This window comes from Manacus vitellinus, unplaced genomic scaffold (genome assembly GCF_001715985.3).
Source record: "Manacus vitellinus isolate BGI_N305 unplaced genomic scaffold, ASM171598v3 scaffold_6_pilon, whole genome shotgun sequence".
In the NCBI taxonomy this organism is placed as follows: domain Eukaryota; kingdom Metazoa; phylum Chordata; class Aves; order Passeriformes; family Pipridae; genus Manacus; species Manacus vitellinus.
In genome coordinates, this window is record NW_021940750.1 from 21,927,026 (window position 1) to 21,943,924 (window position 16,899).

At 40.0% G+C, this 16,899-nt stretch overlaps 1 protein-coding gene across 23 annotated transcripts in view; it reads left to right on the forward strand.

Annotated features, from left to right (window-relative positions):
- NRXN3 (neurexin 3) overlaps positions 1-16,899 on the forward strand; it is a 935,277-nt gene that overhangs the window by 489,430 nt on the left and 428,948 nt on the right. The gene's annotated exons all lie outside the window — the stretch shown is intronic.

The following is a 16,899-nucleotide window of genomic DNA, read 5'->3' on the forward strand; positions in this document are numbered from 1 at the left end:
CAATACTATTGGAACTGTTCTGAGTGTTCATACTATATGTGGGTCAAATTATCGAAATTTTTCCAAGAGTGAAAAGTACTAAATGTTTTCTTTTTGAATTCCTGTCCTCCTGGAAGCAGTCTTTCTACAATTTGCATTTAAAAGCAATAGATTGGAAAGCTTCTATGACATCAATTTAATTCTGAAATAGAAACTGCTATGATTTTTCCAACTCAAGGAGCTGTTTGTAACCCCAGAAAATATGTACAATTTTTAACAAGATAGTATATTTGAACATACAGTGTTCAAATGATGACCAAGCTCTGCAAGTACCTAAGTGCCTGCAATGCCGTGGGAGCAGTCTCAGTCTTCATTCTGTCCCCTTATAGCATTTCCTAGAATTCAGGGTCTTCACCAAATGTAACTGTTCTTCTTTCTTATATGCATGCATATTAATAACAAGGTAATGTCTACAAAGGTCTCACAAAAAGAAAAAATAAATCTATAGCATGTACAGCCATATACCCATGTATGTAGCAAAATGACAACAGTTTCCTTAGTACTTCTATCCCTAACTAAAGCAACATGCACTCCAACGTATATCCATTGCTATTGTTCCTTGTGCTCTGAACTCTTTCTTCCTCAATGTTGCTGGCTCTTTGTTGCATTGTTGCTGAAAACCTTTATTTTGAAGAGGAGGCAGGAGGGGAGTACATGACTGTACCTCTGTGCAGCACTGGTGTTTAGATGGAACTCTGTAAGTTTGACTGCATCATCTTTTTCACCTTTGATGGGGGAGTATCTTAGGTTTCTTCCATTCACCTGAGGTTCTGACATGGCCTCCTCCTAAATCAAGCTTGAAGGGAAATTGGAAGGAAAACACCGTTATGGGAAAACAATTTATTCCTTTCCCTTTGACAGAAGGCAGAGCTTTGTCTATACCATGGAAAAAATATTATCTGCCTGTTTGCTTTAAGAAGTGGAAGCTACTCATTCCTCTATGATGGCTTTAATCATTATTTGAAATGGGATTTTTCTTCTGCTCTGTGCAGTCATTTCATGTCAAGACCACACAGTAAGCATCCGATACTCTATGCCCTGCTGAATCCCCCTCTTTTTTTTTTTCTCTTGTCTGTGCACTCACACAAATGTACCTCCATTTATGTACATACCTACATAGGAGAAGACATTTTCCAGAGAGACTTTTGCTGCTGGATTCCTCTTAATTCGCCCTTAACTGATCTAACAGTTTGCTGCAGTGTGGTGTCTGAAGAAATGTAGACTTCCCTCTTGGTATCCTTTAATGCTCACTACTTTATTTGTCTCCCGGAGCGTCCCTCTTGGTGTAGACAGCGCCCAGTACTGTTAGTGTTGCTCAGACCTGATTGCTTTTAAGCCCCTGGCTTGCTTTTTTAAAAAAAAATTTGTAGGGCTAAGACCTTGTGCTGAGGCTGTTGATTGCTGTAGAAGAATTGCTACATCAAAGGGCAGCTCTGGAAAAATGCTGCCATTGGAAGAAATGCTCTAGGTTCTCAGCCAGGCTCCTGGTCAAGGAGCAACCATGGCAAATTTGTATTTTATCGGTGATTGTCTGAGCCCTCATACAGTGCTTTGGAGGCTGGATACTACCACAACTACTGCTTGACAAAAGGTCTACCATTCTGCAAATAAAAGCCCATTGGGATCAGACCAAGAATCCTAGACAGGAGATTAAAAAATGAAAAAATGGCAGTTTTTAGCAAATCAGGTGCCTGCTTTTCCTTGGTCCTGTCTCTAGGGGTGGGGAAGGGAAAGGGCACTGCAAAGACTGAGAGTAGCCAGAGAGCCTGAGGAGCATTACTAGGAAAGAGTACTCCGTTCAAGGAGGAGCTTTGAGGGTGACAGCAAGGCTTCTCTGTCAGGGACAGAAGGATAAAGTTTCCAGTCCTAGGCTGAAAAGCCAAGCATCCTTTATCAGGATGGAGTAGCAATTTTCCCCTCTTATCTGCAGGCTTCACAAAAATATTCAGCTGCATGGCAACTTGGAAAACTGCAAAGGCAGCTTGGAAAACTGCAAAGGCAGCTTGGAAGTACTTGGCAGGTAGAAAGGAAGTGCTAGTAACATCTTCCTTCTGTTGGGAAAGTTTTGGACGAATGGTATACTCAGAGCCATAACACATCTCACGGTGCTGAATGCACACGTTAGCAGTTCTGCTAGTCCAGTGCATTTTCCCCATAACATTTCCCTCCGTATCTTTGTCTGAGCACTGACTCTGTAGGCTGTGTATACTGGAGTGTTTCTGCTGAGTGTCTCTGCTGTCATCCTCCTAACTGTTTGCAGAGGATCATTGGTAATTTCTATGTAAATTTGCTCAGGGTAGCAATTGAGCAGCTTTCTGTTGACAAATGAAGGAACATCTTAATAGCAGAGAGGCTGCTTAAGTCTCTTTGGAGGGAACTGAAGTGGCATCTTGAAGGTCATGGGAAAATCCATTTACTGTAATGAGGCTAAGGGGAGACCTCTCTGGAATGTCCTGTTTGACTTGATGCTGCTGTTTCTCAGTGAGGTCTCCACTCTGACAGACTTGCAAGATGGTCACTAGAGTGAATTTTTAGCCTACCTTGGTGCTTTAAAAGTGATGAGTTTCAACTGGAGGGGGAAAAATACAGGAAGAAATTGATGGAGTTTGAACTTTTTGCTTCCCGAAATTAATTCAGGGAGAAATGTTGGGAGGGCTCATTGTAAACAGAAGTTTCAGTGGAAGGAGAGCAATTTCACCCATGACCTTGATCCCCAGATCTCCTTTGAGCAGATAGACTGTCTGACTTGCTTCAAGAATGAAATTGCACTAGGAAAGATATATACATCTGTGTACTGTTCTGCATAATCTCTGTTGGTTTTGCACATCATCTGACAGTAACGTCCATATCCTTGTCTCCTATTTATTTTTGGAAGAAAGTTTGGATTATTGTTATTTGCTCCTCGTGAATTTGATTTGGTTTTGTCTTTCTTTGACTCTTGGATGTACCTAATTGAGCTGTCTTTGGAACAATCACAAAAAATCCATCCGTTGTTGAAGTTATAAAATTCTCTACAATAGTTTGAGGTCTGACTAAGCTAGAGGTCAAGTAAATAAACAGAAAATGATTTTAAATGTATTGGAAGTTTATAAGTTGAATCTGAATTTTCTTTTTTCTTCTTTGTCCCATGTAGATGGCTTTCTTGCACTTGTGCTCTCCTGGAAGACAGCTATTAGATATTCAGGCATTACCATGGGTAGATAGCTACAATAAATTGCTCTGAAAATTATTTTGTATTTTTCTTCTCCCAATGCCAGAATGAGTAGATGACAGAAAAACTTACCTTTATGGAGACTCTTGGATCCCAGTGGAACCCTCGGGTATCCGTATGTAACATTCCTGTTGCTGTTTGAACCACATCTGAGTGAATTGTGCTCAGATGCATACCAATACAGAGAAAATAGGACAGGAAATGAAAAAAAAATTCAATTTACTACTTGCTTATCAGGTCTATTTTTGATCACTCCCAAACTCCTCTCTCAGCATCATGTAGTATGAATGTATATGACAGCATGACTTATACCCTGAGGAACTTCCCATCAAATGTAAGAAAACAGCAATAAGAGTACAGCAGAGGAAAAAAGGAGAGTGAGAAAAACTGTGATAAGTACAGATACAGAAATAAACAATGTGAACAAATGGAAAGTTTCAAATTAGTTGGGCTTATTTATTACATGCTTGATAAAACAAGATAATGAATCTGAATCTTTTACAGACCCCCAAACTGGCATACAAATGAAATAGGAGCATTTTATTATCACCAAATTAAACTGAAAAGAAACACTTACTGCTGAAAAAATTAGAAAAACTATCAACATCTTCCTATCCAGAAAAATTCTTTTACCCCAATCTGTAAACCAAACAACTGATAGGAGAGACACACAAAAACAGTGTCTCTGTCCAGTATTCTTACCTAACAAGCTGCTAAAATACACCCGAGCTTCAGCTTTGGACTTGTGTCCAAAAAGATTAAATCTGAAAAGGAGTTTAGTTTGTATCTTCACCAAGTTGGCAAGTATATGGCCTACACTTCTTTCCACTCGCTTCCCAGTGAGGTGAAGTGTCTCTCTGAGGTTTGGGAATATCCTCGATTTGGAGTTTGACCTCTTCCAAAACACACACTGAAGGTGGGCTTTCCTACACATAGCTCAACTACTGCCCATTCAAGGTTTTGTCTCATCTAGACCTTTTCTGCTCAGGTATTACTGTGTGGATCAGTAGAAAAATCTGTCATAACTACTACACTTGGAACTTTTGAACTTGGAAAGGGAAATGTCACAGTTCTCAAAAAACTAGATTTACCTTTGCTAGCTCAAATGCAGTTTGAACAGCAAAAACCTTCTACATATGCTAGTCCAACACTTACTACTGAGCTTTAATCTCAACTCAACCAATATGATTTATATTAGCAAGATTTTCCTTTAAACTTACAAGAAATAGATACTTCTTGTAAGAGCAGGCCTCTTCAATGAACAGCTCTATATCACAGTGAGGGTCTTCATTTTTTTTTATCTTTTTTTAATTTTTTTTTTTTTTTTGTCCAGCATTCTAATCAAAGATTTATGTCCTATCAAGTCTTGTTTGGTTTTACTCTGATTCTGTATCTATTAGGCTGAACAGTCATAGGAGATGGAAATGATGCAGAACATACATAGTGTTTACAGTTTATATGGAAGAGGATGGCTCAATTCCTCTTTGGGAACATGCAAGCCATCTTCCACGAATCTGATCTCTTACCCCTATGTAGGTAGGAATTTGAGGACAAAATATGGCATGGTATGTGAGCCCAGCAATATCTAATGCTTCTTTGCTGTTGTTACTGTGAAAGATTACACTACATTTGACTGAAAGAATTGTCCACTTCATTACTAAATTTGTAAACTGTGATTTTCATGGAGATTCTTCCATTAGATTTTTGTGTCTAGTTGTTTTGAGCTGAGTATTTGAATCTTGGCAAAACTATGAATTAATGAAAGAGAAGGTTGCTTGCTTTTGTATGGGATTGGAGTATATGTGAATGCTGCGGGTCACATCCCAAGCACAGTGGGAGCGTAGTAGGGACCATCATAAGGATAACAGAGCTTTAAAAACACTGTGCCGGAGTTGTTATGAAAGAAACTGGTTCTTTACTCTCGTTGTTTGTATCCAATGCAATTACCAGATTACTTTTAATAGATATTGGAATGACTCTTAACCTATGGAAAAATCTGATACGGTTCCCCCTCCCCGCCATGTCCCTCCCCTCAGCAGTGTTGCAAGTCCTTCACCTCCTTCTCCCTAATCCCATCACACATACAGAAGCACAAATGTCTACATTAAAGGTAGTAATTTTTTTTGTCTTTCCTTTAAGCTGTCTCAAGATTTATTAATTTCTCAAAGGAGAGATATGTGCTCCTTATTTGTATGCAGTATTGTAAAGACTAAGTTCTCTGTAACATAGACTAAATGACATCTGAAGTGGTTGGCACACAGCCTCATCTCTTACTCTCTGTCTGTCTTCCACCCTAATTTGCTTTATATATAAAATAAAAATGTCAACTGACTCAGAGACAAACTGTGATCGGCATTTCTTGTGTCTCTGTAAAAGCTGCCTCGATTATTCATCAGGGCACACTGCGTGCAGGAAGAGAAGTGAAGACATGTCATTCGTGTGTAAGCACCTAGCACAGTCCCCTTGAAGTGAGCATTGAATCAAAGTCCTCTTCAGCCCTGGAGCTTACAGTCAACCCTTAACTGTAAAAAATATTTTTAAAAAGAAAGAGGGGGAAGCACTGTATTGGCAAATAAGAGGGAGGATTTTGAAGGGCAAGGGGATCAGTGTAGCTAGGTTTATAGGGACATGGGAAGTTTGTTACCTTTCATTGTCTTGATTTTTGGCTGATTTCTTCTGACATTAGTTACAGCATTGGGGTTTTTTTGTATTTATTCCTAACCGTTCAAAATAAAAGTGAAAAGAGGAGTCAGAAGGAACAGATGTTGTAACTATAGATGGCTAGAGTGGTACTTATTATATCTATCTCATTTCTGACTTCTGTCAGCTCAAACAGCTTCTTGTCTACTTACCTTAAAAAAACTAAGTCACCTATGGCAAAGTCATGGCACAGCCTCACACTGTCAAACTCATTGTTGCAAAAGCTCTCCATCAATCAGCCACTCAGATGTCACTGTGCAAGCATCACACCCTACAACTCAACCATGGCAGCAGAATGATGTTATCCACTCACTAAATTATATAGTATAGCATCTCTCCTTCTTCTGGCACAGAAATAGCATAACCAGCTTTCAACTATTGAGGTTGACGCCAAAAAATTTTTGGCCATCTCTCTTCATGGCTATTACTATGCTTTGCACTGTAATCAAAGAGAACTTTCCAGTGATTAGTTATCAGGTAGTGGAAAAATGTGGGTGGATTTTTAGCATCACAGCTTTGGGAGGAAGATTAAGTTACCCACATGTATACAGCATGCAAAATGGGAAAAGGAAGTGGTGATGACTGCCAGTAGGGAAGGTGCATAATCTGCTTAAAAAGTACTGAATTTCCTTGGATGTGTCTGTTCTTTCCATTTGAAAAATAGCAGTGAATTCTTCAGCATAGTATCACTGCTTGAAAGTTTAAAAATCTTAATTCGTGGATATCCAATTGCTGCTTAATACAAAAAGCCATTTGTAAGTACTTTTAAAAATAAAGTACTGAGTGTGACAGCAGTTATATGTGGGGTCAGATTATTCCTCTCTTGTAGGTATTTGTAAAAACATTTCTCTGCTTTGTAGGTTTCATAGACTTTAACGTGAGCGTGTATTCATGCAGTCATCTATCTCAGAAAGCTATTTATGAACAGTGATTCAGCATTTGCTGTTTATCACTCCCCCATTTGAAAAGTTTTTTTCTTCTAGTCAGGAACTGGAAACAATATTGTGCTACCACTCACATACTGTGAATAGCAGATAACTGAAGTGAGCAGCTCACGAGTGTTCTGGAGGCGGAAATGTGCTCAAGTGAACTATTTGGCGGATGTTTCTGAGTAACAAATCCATTCACAGAAATGTGGTTCAGTCCAAGAAGAATAAAGAAGGGCCAACATTGCATGGATTTTTATTCTCAGTGAATTATAAATCTAACCATAACCATTATTACTTAGTATTTTATACACAGTACAGATGACAAAAGGCTCTGTAAAAGTGAGTTAGAGATGCTGCCTTCTGCAGGGACTGTGCAACTTTTTGGCCATCAGAAAGAGTGGGCGATGAGGCAGGGCACTGTCTTTCCACATGTGCATCACAACTCTGTAGTAGTGAGGAATCCTCTGGCTCCATCTAGGTATCTATTCCAAGAAAAGGGACGAGCTATGAAATGGCATCTGTCAGAAAGACTGTAAAGGCTGAGGTTTGAGATTTGGTTATGATAAATGCACAGATGTGCACAAGCTTTCAGCAGTGTTTTCTTTTGTCTTATACTTTGAAAATGGGAACTGATCCAAAGGTCCTTGAATCTGAATTTGGTAACAAGGATTCAGAAGATTGGAGGCTCATCCTTACCGCAGATGAACCAGGATCACCCAAAAAAATTGTCACCAAAATCTTCTCCAGTGCTTTATAGTTTTATCTGTTTCCATATATATGTAAAGGCTTTTGTTCATTGTCCAAAAGGAGTAGAAGTTACAGAGGTAGTTGCAAAAATTCTGTACTTTGTAAGGGTTTTAATGAAGAACATTTCCTACCTTGAAAACTTTTTAAATCTGTTTTATTGAATTTGGAAATTTAACATATTATTTGTCCTAAATATGACCTCTTCTACATGGTTAAATTCCATTCTTTTTTTGCAATTTTTTAAAGGTAATCTCAAGTGAAAATTAAAGTCTTAACCTTTCATGTGACTTCACAAAATCATTTTTAGTTCAGATCGTACTTCGGATGTCTTTTTAACTGCAGCAATGGTAACATTGTGAGCTGAGCTGAAAGGGGCTGAGGTGGGATCATGTTCCAAAAGTAAAACCTATATTCTGGAAACTGACATTATGTTGAATATGGAGAAAACCCAACTAATCTCTTAGTTGAGAAGACTTGCGAACCTAATGTAAAGCCTCACCAGTTTTCTCAGAGTGCACTTTCATTTAGAAAGTTAATCATGCTTCCATCCCTAACAAATTTGCTGAATAGAAAGGTATAGCAGTGATCAGATTGTGTCCCTAAATGAATGATAATCGTGAATAACTCTAGTAAGATTAACCATATGTATTTTGGGAGATAAGTGGTTGTGGACAAAATCTTGAGGGGTGCCTGTTGTGCCTGTTTTCAAATTCTCTTTGGTACTGTGATTTGTGTTCAGTCTTCGTGATCTGAGAATGGGTATTTTCTGTCAAAAGTTACGATTTTTACTCATGCTGTGGCCTAAATCTTCTTTTTATTGCCCTGTACAAATTCTAGCTAATTTAATGGGAGTGATAGAAGAATAATGCAGTGGGGGGAGATTTCCAACCCCAGGAGAAGGGGAGGGGGGAAGAGAGAAAAAATGAGGAAAAAAAGAAGAAGAAATTGCTTCATGGAGCAGAGCTTGGCATTAATGCTTAAACAGATGGCTGTGATGATAGGACTGCAGGCACCAGCAAGTCAAGGTAGAGCGGACAGAGAATATTTGTTATGTACATGTGCATGATAAGTGGGAGTGTCACATCACTTGTTCTTTTTATAATGTGAGTCATGACAAAATTACTTTAGCTTTCAGGAATTTGAAAGAGAATGAGGGGAGGAAAACACTTGGTATCTGCAATTTAATGCTTTTAACTGGAGAAAGAGAGTTAAGCTAATACTGAAGTGTTTCACGTGTGCAGGCGCTAAAATACCCAGAGGGTAGTTAAAGACTCCTTGGAGAAATCTCACAGCCACCTCACTCTTGCCTCATCACGACAACCTCACTTCCCACGGTTTTAAAAAAAAAAAGAAAAAAACCACCCTGAGTTGCCAGTAAGGTGGGAGATGTGTGGATAATTTTTCAGTTCTGCTATTCTCAATAGCTCTTTTAGTGTGCCTTCTCTTCAGCTGGGCCCTCAGATGTTTAAGTCATTATCTATTAATTTTCTCTATGTAGTGTCGCCTCAGGTACAAATATTTTCAGGTCGAAAGAAATCCAGGGTGAGTTCCCAACAGTTGCTATCCTAACAGAAAAAAAGTCCCTTCAATACAGAATAATAGCATTGAACATAAGTCTGGTCCTGTTCTTCCAAAACCCAAAGGCTGTCTCTACCTGAGTTGAAGGAGACCCTCTGCTCTGTCTTCATAGTCTAATCGTATGAGCAGTGCTACCTGCTAGAGCAGCTCTGGTTCTATCCTCTGGGAGCCATATAGGCAGGTACACCCGTAAGCAAGTCGATTACAAATTCATCATTACAAAAAAAAAAGTAAATTAATCAACTGAAAAAAAAAAAAAACAAAAAATCCACAAAAAAAAGAAATGTAGTTGCTGTTTTGCTGAGAATATTAGGTTACAGAAGTAAGAGATGGAAAAGCCCTGCCGCACTCCGTTTGGTCAGTTTGCCTAAGTGCAAAGCAGAATTATTCCCCAGCAGTGTAACTTGCAGGGTTCTTTTGTTATGTATAAAGGTAGCATTTATTACATATTTATTACTGCAGAGCCACTGGGATTTTCATGTTACTGTTACAGCTAATGAAGTGGCACAGCTCTGCTGTAAGGTCTGGCCTAGGCAGCTTCCTGGGCTCTTGTCTGCTTTTTTGCCAGCAAATCATCACTGTCCAACTTTGCTGTCCTGAAGGGATTACTCATGGATTCAAAAACACTTAAGGGAAGAGTTATAAGAATAAGAGAAGACAAAGGATGAAGAAGAGGAAAATATTTTTTATGCTGGAAAATATAATTTAAAAGGGAACTTTGGAGAAATGTGGGAACCAATTATTCAGTTCACTGGTAATCAATTAGTAAGTGGTACTAATATCTCAAATTCTTTTAACTCATGGGGTGCTCTTTAGCTTGCAGGTTGACTCCGTGGTACTGAGATTCATAAGTCTTAATTATCAGCAATTCCTAGACACATTTGACTTTGAGTCATGGCAAGCAGGGCAGTTCTGGGCTTATCTTAAGTTCTGTCTCTATGCCTGTGTACTGAAAGACATTCTCCCTGCTGTGCATAATGACCATGTTTCAATGACATAGCTTTAGGACATCTCAGATAAAAACAGAAAAGCTGGGCCACATGGCACCAATAAATTTATTCTGCTTTCTCAGATTTGTCCAAAGGATTTTGGGGTGTAGTCATAGACTTTGTCCTGGATCTTGAACTGTCTGTTTTTGCACCTCTGATTATATGCTGGGTCAGGTGCATTCAACCCCAACTGGTATGACAAAAGCCTTAAATGCTCTATAATATTCTCTGGCTAATTTAACAGAGGTGCAGCTGTGGTCTTATGCCTGATCAAATTAGTACTGTTAGGCTGTGTGGATATCTGGTATTAATGATTGAGTAATTGTGCTCTCCTGTCAGAGAACATTCAGGGACAGCCAGCAGCAGGGTGTGGTATCAGAGAAGTAATAAGAGTCTCCTTTCCAGGAGAAGGAATTAAGGATTATTAAAAATGCTCAGCTGTGTTGTGATTTTGTCTGTCTTGCTTTGCCCTTTGTCTCTGCAAGCCATTTTAGAGATTTTATCCTTCAGTCCAAGCCACGATCATAAGAGTGTGCTCTGAGACATGAGTAGGCTGTGTCCAGTTCCTGCAGAATTTCAGAGCCTGCCCTGTGGTCTCGGAATGCTCTTATGCAGTATTCTTGCTTTCATATGTTGGAAAAAAAGTGGGATGTATAAAAGATATCTCTGAGGAAAGCAGAAATGGAGAACTTCCTTTCTTGCTGTAAGGAAGCATCAGGTATGTTTAATATGAGAGCAGTTTGGCTTAGCTCCATGCAACTCCATGCAAGTTGCAGATACCTTTTTATACCACAGCAATCAGTTATTAACTTAGTAAATTGGGTTGATGTTAGTCTTTAAGAAGTTATTCAGAAAAGGGTAGGTGTGGACCTGGATGCAGCAGACAGAAATTCGGCTTGTTTTTTTTAATCTAGAAATGCATTTTGGTGTCAAAGTCTCAAGAAGTGCTGGGACATGTGCTGTACTAGTGGTTCCTGTTGGACTCAGTTCAGAAATGGAGGTAGGTTGTCTCACTACGGAGTAAATCTGAAGGAAAGAAAGAGGTCTCGCTGCTATCTCCCCCTCATATATCCATGAGACACAGTGATATGCAGATGTTGCACAGGGATGACTTTAACCCTTCCTTTATCAGGGAATTTATCTGGAAATTTTAGAGTCGAATCTCCTGAATAAATTTCTTTTTTGTTAATATGAGTTTCATACTCTACATTACAGCTGTAAAGAAGGGTTTGAAAGCATGTGCTAGGCATTGGAATGCAGCTATTTCTGAGTTGAAATGTGACAGTTCTTTAGATCCACAAGTTCTTTTTCTCTATCCACTGAAGTTCCCATTTTTTTCTCTCTCTCTCTGGTCTTTTAAGCTTTGTGAGTTCGCTCCCACCATTAACCTTTTTCTTAGCAGCGTTTTCCTGTCTCTCTGCTACCTCACATCTAATTGATCTTCTACTCACCCTTTTTAGGGCTCATCTTTTCCTCTTGACTTGCACTTGCCTATTACTAAGTTCTCTTTTCAAGAATAGAGGGAACAGGTTTGCAAGCGTGCAAAACTCAGAACACTGAGAATGACTTTTCCAGAACTCACTTCCTGAGACTCTTAAACTGCCAGAGGTTTCATATAGTTACACGGAGCAGAGAGAGATGACAAGAGAACAGACTTTGAATGATGAGGGAAGCAGGGGCAGAGGAGAAGAGACTTCCTCCTGTCTGCTCTAGGAGGCTTTGCCCTGGGATGGGAATGATGCACCTCTGTTCAACAGAACAGACCAAGAGAGGAAAAATCTCCAGGGAAGTGCTGGATTTCCTCTGTTGCTTTTTTTTTTTCATCCTGTGATGCACAAAGCTTTGCTTGAGGCAGAAGCTTTGTGGTGTTTTCTTACTTTCTGATGGTATAAAAGGAATAGTTGGAGTTCTGAGTTTCATTCCAAATGTAACCGAAGAGCTTTTTGAAGTCAAGTTTTACCTCCAGTTCTCAAGAGTTTGTCTTCCACAGTGTGCCCTCAGTTAGTGTGCGTGAAGCCTCTGGCACCCTAGAGGGAAGAAATGTATCCTGGAAAGGTAATTCTTTGTCTTGCATGAGTATAAAGCTGTTCCCCAAAACCCTGAATAGCAAATTGGCTATGGTCCCAGCTGGAGATGAGAGCATAGTAAATTCAGTCTGTGAAAAGCCCACTTACACACGGGGGTAGCATAGGTCGCTTACAGTCTTTTCTTCTTTTTGCTGCTATGATGCGATGGGAACAGGAACAAGTCACCAGAGGACCAATATCCTGGGATGAACTTGGATCTAGAATTGACCTCTTCTCCTTTGCTTACTTTCCCTTCTCTCCTCCTCCCATTTTCTTCTATTATTGAGTTTTATAAACAAACGTCCCCCAGTGTGCACTGTGTAAATATTGTCACTGAATTACTGTCTGTTTGCTTAGCTCATTAGAGAAAGCCATGATAAGCTTTTTAATTACAAAATTACCTTCGCCAAATCAATTTCTTTCATTTAATGAACTGAAGAAAACTGTGGATGGGAGGGGTAACATTCTGTTTTCCCCCGAAGCATAAATTTTACCTCCAGCCCCCAAGTTCCTACATAAAATCAAGGTAGACAACAAATAGACTTTCTAGGTTTTTAAAAAACTGTGACTTGAAGAGTATCTTGAGCCTCTTTTTTTTTTTTTTCCTGTCATGTGTAGTTACTCCTTTTGGTGGGTTGTTTTCTGCTCCTCTCTTTTGCATTTTGCTCTGTATTTATCTTCACCTTAGAGCATCAGTCACAAAACTGAATGTGCTTGAAAGCAAAACCATACACATAGCTTTCATGCTGTGCTTCTGGGTGAAATGTTGCTTCTCCATGAAAGAACAGCACCAGTAGAAGGAATCTTCTTCAGCAATTCCAGAGGGAACTGGTTGGATGGAAAGAGATTGTTAGTGGCTTTACAGGCAGTTCATGTCTAAAGAATTGTAGCTGAGAAAGGATGGAAAACAGACAAATTGATTGAATTGGTCAGTGGCCTGATGAATGTGTTGGCAGACCTTGAACTGAATAGAGTAAAATGTCAAAGATAGGATAGCTTGAATGATCCTAGGGCATCCATAGGTGATCCTAGGGCATCCACGGGTAATCCTAGGGCAGACACAGGTGTATTTAGCGTTGAATTTCTCAGTTGTGGACTCTATTCCAGTGCATATATGGTTATCACTTTCGCCAGTGGGGTGGCAGATTGAGGGGAGTGTCTGCATTTTCACAACTGAATTACAATCTAACATCTCAGAGAAGATGGGCTTGTGCTAAGATGCTGGTTAGGACTGTGACCTGCAGCAAGCAAGGCATGGACAAGCTCCATTTTCTTTTTTTACTTTTAAGGGTAGTCTTCTCTAGTGAAGTGATGGGATAGACAGGTGGGTACAGTAGTGCTTAAGTTATATTTGCCAAAGCTTATCTGTCAGAACTGTCTATTTGCTTGATTTTTAGAAGGGACTGGAAGTAAGAGAAAACGTTCTCCATGTATTTGTGTAATACATTGTGTAATTTCCTACTGTTCTTGTTTTGGTATGTTGTCAGAGTGGGTGGTGTTATCCACAGGTTATTCTTTGAGCTAAAAACGAAATATTCCTGATAATGTGATCAAAAGTGAAGTACTTCACAAAGCTAACACTTAACTTGTCACCTGTACACTTCAGTGTCAATGTGCTGCAGATCTGTGTGGGGACAATCCAAACTTATAGCTTGCTCATTCTCGCCTATCTCTCTGTGGGTTCTGTCAGCTCTTCATTCGCAAAGCCTAGCCATGACCTCTGGGGCATATTTACTTAACAATTCTGTTGCGTGTGACCTTATTATTTCATCCCTTCTCAGTTAACCTAGTGTAGAGAGTTAGGAAGTACCTGGTCCCAGGCATTGAAAAGAACCGAACTCTGGACAATATTTTTGAACCCTTAAAATGTCATTTTGGACTCGGATGAAAATTACAGCCAAATGTTTTTCAACAAAATCAACACTTCAGTTTCTTGCCACTTTTAGGTGAGAGCATGAGGGCAAACACAGGACTTACAGAGAGGAGGAAGGGGTAAAGCCAAGTGTTCAAAGCTTCTGAAAGGGTTTCCCTGACATATAGAGAAACTGTTTTCACCAGAGCACTGAAATCTTACATGGACATAGGGAACTGACTGTGTTTGTTGCTGGGCATCAGCTCTGTTCCCTGCGGCTGGGAAAGCTCCAGTAAGATTATCAGAAAAGATAAGCCTGATTCTCTTCTGATCAGTATTGCATTGGACTTGTGCTTAAACATAATTAACCAAGTTCTCAAGCATTTGGCTGCTGCTTTTGTAATATACAGTTGCTATGTATTTTCTGTATTTATTTATCAGGAAATTCAATTGTCATAATGCTAGCAAAAAAATGCATCATGGAAATGCTGCTGTAGAAGAGGTGGACATGGCAATGACTGTTCTCAGCTTCTTACTTCTAAATGCAATGATAGCTCTTTGAAACTATAAATAGGGTAACAGCAGCTTTTTGGAGACTGAAGGGCAGAAATTATCCATTTCTACCTTCCACACTCAAACTGCAAGCATAGCTTTTCTGCTCTCAATACAACCAGAATGCATTTGCCAAATGAATCCATGTGCTGCAGATGAACAGGTGTCCCTTATGTCAGATTACAAAACATTCTAGGTCTGCAAGGCCCCTGGCCTCATGGGGAGCAATAATGAAAGAAAATCCAATCTTGTGTATTTAAGCAGTAATAAGAATCCTCAGTGAAGCAGAACCCTTTTCTGTGCCTCTCTCCTGCTGCCTGCTGTTTTGCATAATGATTATACCTACTGAGATGATGCACCCACGATTTCTTAGTACAGTAGCCTGGCTACTTTGTGGTGAAGGCAGGGTGGATCCTTAATTTCAGCCCTTGCTTTTCTATGCTGCCTAGTAGTCTAGTGATCAGATAGGTGAACAAGGAATTTGAAGGATTTTCTTCTTTGGAACTCAGTTGCAGGCACGTTGGTTTAAAGTGCTGTAGAGTCTTTAATAGCAAATAGTAGTTGTGAGAAGCTTATGAAGGTCATTGAACACCCATTACTATGTATTATAACTTCTTATAAACAGTATCCAAACCTTTGTTCAGTGTTTCACAAATACCCAGAGACTGAGAAACAACTGGACCCATGCATCTAGATCAATATAAAAAGTTCTTCCTCCAGTTAATATAGGATTTGCTGAAAGGATACTTCCAGAGTGACTGGAATTTTGTGTATCTTTTCCTGGAGAACCATACCTTCTGGAAAGAAAATCCCTGTGTTGGTGAGATTTTCTAGGAGCTGTTTCACTTAAGAGATGGTTAAATAGCATACCAAAAAGGTGAATAGCTGTCAGAGCCTGCTAAGCCTTAGCAGCAACCTCTGTCTGTCGTAATCATTTCTAGTCAAGGTAGGGATGAGCTATTAGGAACTGAAGAAGCCACTTTCCAGTTCTTAAAAAGAGAAAAAAATTTCGAGTGTCCTGGGTGTTTCATTGTGAAAAATCACCCAAGGATTATGAGTTGTGTGTCTTTGCAATGGACCAAGTTACTGCATGATGTAAGAGGTTGTGTTGCCATTGAGTTTACAGGAGTTGCTTTGCACAAGGGAGCAGGGAGAGGGCATGCACTCACCCTCCTCTCTCACATTCCCACTTGCCTCCCTGCACCTGCTTATGTAACTCTGCAGCTTTTCCTCCTATTATCCTGTCCACTGATCCGTGCCTGATGGAGGTGTCAGGCCTCCAACACCACCAGCTCTATGATTGCTGCACTCTGTGCTCTTTAACATGACAATTAAAAGTGATTTACAAATGGTCATTTCAGTTCCAAATAGAGAGCAGCAAGAGGCTGTGATGCTCACTGCGGTATCAGCGACATCCAGCCATCTCGGCAGCTGCTGCCTTTGCGTTCACCGCTTGTGTGTCCCCCGGGTTTCACCAAGGATGCCTGTTTTCGAAGGGCTGCTTTGTTATAGCACTCTGTAGGGCTGGAGAAATGAGTGGAACAGAGTCAACCTCCTGGAGATAGTGGCCTGTTTCCAGTAAGGAAACACTTGGTAAGTTTATGGGGCTGTTATACAGATATACCCGTAAGATGGGAGAAGAGTATGCAGGAGGGAAAATGCTGGCTTGGGGACTGATTAATAACTGTCAATCAGGGAAGACTGAACAGTATTTACTGTTTGTTATTGTCAGCCTTCCTCACAGAGAAAGTTGGACCTGAGATTGATCCATAAGCATTGTGAAAGTTATTAATGCAATCTAATTTTGAGTAGCTAGGCTTTAAGGCAGGAATCACTGTACAGGCTGTGAAGAGAAATGGTATCTGTCACAGAGTTTTGGAGCACCAATGTCAGGCATTCATCCTGAACCCCATTCTGAAAAGGGCTGCTAGGTATGAGTTCCTGCTCCTCCCCTCTTTGATATGCTTAGTAGCTTTGTCTGTCTAGTGGGTCGGTTTTGGGACTTAGGGCAAATATGGCTGATCTTGTGGTTCCCAGACCTGATGATCTGGCACTTTTACCAAATGCTTTTGATTTGTTGTGGTCAATTATGTTTCCAGTCTCTGACAGAAGCTCCTAAAAAAGTCCTCTCCATGTTTACACTGAACTCAGCCTCTATCTCTGCAACAACTGAGCGGTATTAAAATACAGGTATGCTCTGCAGGATCAAGCTTGCTCTAACAGGAAGGATTAATGA